General features: G+C 44.5%; 1 pseudogene; it reads left to right on the top strand.

The window, feature by feature from the left end:
* The first annotated feature begins 1,145 nt into the window (after positions 1-1,145).
* On the top strand, positions 1,146-2,189 carry LOC112068658 (transmembrane protein 121-like; annotated as a pseudogene).
* The last annotated feature ends 572 nt before the right edge of the window (positions 2,190-2,761 follow it).

Raw genomic sequence — 2,761 nt, 5'->3', positions numbered from 1 at the left:
GACAAGAGGCTTGTTGTTTTTCCAGGGATTCAACTTGAAAGATAAACTTTATCAGTTCTTTCTTTTTGAGGTTGCACACACAGGTCTGTTCCCTTTTATGACTCAAAAGGGGAGTTCGGCGGATGATTTTGTGGGTCAGCGGAAAGAGAACATTGGATTTGCAGTGTTCATTTCCTTTTGTCAACACAATATATGGGAATATCACAGTGTTGGGAACGTGTGAGGATTACAATGGAGACGAAACCTATAATTGTTTTGCAGTGGATATCCAATACTCAAATAATGGACCATATCCATCATGTTTTTTCACTCCGTGCCACTGTATGGAATTAGTGCTGGAGTTCCCAATTCCACATTGGCATCCAACCGGAAATGTAATGCTGCGAATCCTTATGATTGATTATGACTGAGAGAAGTAAGTGTAAGTGCATTGCTGAAACCATTGCGCTTTTTCTTACTGCTCGGCAAGAGCTTTTTATGCGGCAACTTATCTACAATGTCCAACATCTAAAATGGTATCAACCACTGGCACAATTACAAGAACATTAAAGTAATACAAGAGCAATTCCCAGTTACTGCAAATACTAAAGGACTACAAATCAATGGCGTGGAGGTATTGTGTTTAGAGTGTAGAGTTTTAGAGTTTGGGCAAAAACTATTATTGGTAGTAAGGATTTTTTGAGTTATTACAGTCCCTAGGCAGCAATGCGGTTTCAAAGTTACTCTGCTTGACCTTTTCCCTGCTTGCTAAGTACTGAATAGAGGTTGAAGGATAAATTCATATTTACGACGGTATTTTGGGGAACTGATGGCAGGTCATGCAAGTGGACCTGACTTTGTACTCATCTGATGGGACTAAAACTGTCTGAACCAACTGGTGGTATATACCTGATTCAACCAACAGGACTAAAATGAACTGATGAACAGAGACAGTTACCACACATTTATTATAATACACAACCCTCTTTGAACCCAGGTTTTTGCTTTGACCCACAACCTTATTTGATATTTTATTAAATTTTTTAACAATTTTTTCCTTGGAACTTCATTTTCCTTTGACCTGTGTTTCGTCCTTTCTTCTTGGATCTTGGTTTCACTTCTTTCTTGGACCTATTTTTCTCTTTGACCTTCGCCACCTGGTCAGTATGGTGCCACCACCGCCCACCAACAAGCCTCATGGTGTGTTGTCGGCCATCTTGATCATGAGTAGCATGGCGCTGATGGACGCCTACCTGGTGGAGCAGAACCAGGGGCCAGGAAGATTGGTGTGTGCATCAGTCCTTGTGGGGGACATCTGCTTCCTCCTCGTCCTACGCTACGTGGCCGTGTGGGTGGGTTCCGAGGTGCGGACCTCCAAGCGTGGCTACACCATGATCCTATGGTTCTTCTACGTCTTCGTCCTGGAGATCAAGGTCTACTTTGTCTACCAGAACTACAAGGCCGAGGACGGGAAGAGGGGAAGTTTGGACGGTTGGACTGGCGGCGGATGGACGGGGTGGCACGGAAGGCGCTGACATTGCTTCTGTCCATCTGTGTGCCCGTGGTCTACATCACGTTGGTGGCCATCGACCACATGGAGTATGTGCGTCCGCAGAAGAAGAAGGAGGAGATCCGGCGTCGACTCTTCTGGGTGGTGGTGGACTTGCTCGACGTCCTGGACGTGCAGGCCAACCTATGGGAGCCTCAGAGGAGAGGGCTCCCCCTATGGGTGGAGGGACTCATGTTCTTCTACTGCTACATCTCGCTGCTGGTGCTGCCGTGCGTGTCGCTGAGCGAGATCAGCATGCAAGGGTTGAACATTGTGCCCCATAAGATGATGCTCTACCCGATTCTCAGCCTGGTGCCATTAACATTATCACTCTCTTCATTCGAGGCGGGAACATGTTTTTCTATAGGGACTCCAGGGTGTCTGGGATACTGATGGGTAAAAATGTGATCGCCATTGTTCTTAAGACGTGCAGTTTCGTCCAGTATCGAGGCATCTCGGTGAGTCCCATCTCCCGCCCTTGGGGTAGAGATGCAGAAGAATTGCGTTGTCCACGGCCCAAAAGTGACTATGCCTGTGCCCATGCCGATGCCCATGCCACCCCAAGTAGTGATTCAAGACTTCACAAAGTTTCCCGAAGAGATGGTGTGTGTGAGTGACACAGAGGTTGAGCAAACGTGACACAGGTCTTGGTGAGAAAGTAATAAAGATACATAACATATAATAAGCATTATTATAGGACATTGTAAAAGACTAATTTGTGCGTATAACAAGTTATTAAGCATGATGCCTGCAGGGTTTCAGTAAAGTGTTACCAGAACAGTTGACACAAGGAAGCACTGTGTAGGGTCACGACAAGGTGTTGCACCATTCCTAGGACAAGGGAGGAAATGACTATAGGGAGAAGTGAATGTGTGTCCCCCCCAATGATGATGATCTAATGGAGAACAAAAAACAAAAATGAAAGGATCTTCTTAAGTATCGGCCCTTTTTTGAAATGTTCGCACTAATGACATACCGAAATCTAACTGCCTGTAGCTCAGGACCTGGCAAGGATATGCATATTCTTGATACCATTTTAAAGTAAAACCTTTGAAGTTTGTAGAAATGTGAAATTAATGTAGGAGAATAAACACATTGATTGGTAAAGATATTAACAACAAAAAAACATGTTTTCAATTTTTTGGTTCTGTTCCATCATCTTGAAATGCCAGAGAACAGCCATTAAATCCATAGGATTTTAGGCACAATTTAGATTTTGGCCAGCAGATGGCA

This window comes from Salvelinus sp. IW2-2015, unplaced genomic scaffold, assembly GCF_002910315.2.
Source record: "Salvelinus sp. IW2-2015 unplaced genomic scaffold, ASM291031v2 Un_scaffold640, whole genome shotgun sequence".
NCBI classification, from domain to species: domain Eukaryota; kingdom Metazoa; phylum Chordata; class Actinopteri; order Salmoniformes; family Salmonidae; genus Salvelinus; species Salvelinus sp. IW2-2015.
This window is presented reverse-complemented; position numbering and strand designations above follow the sequence as displayed.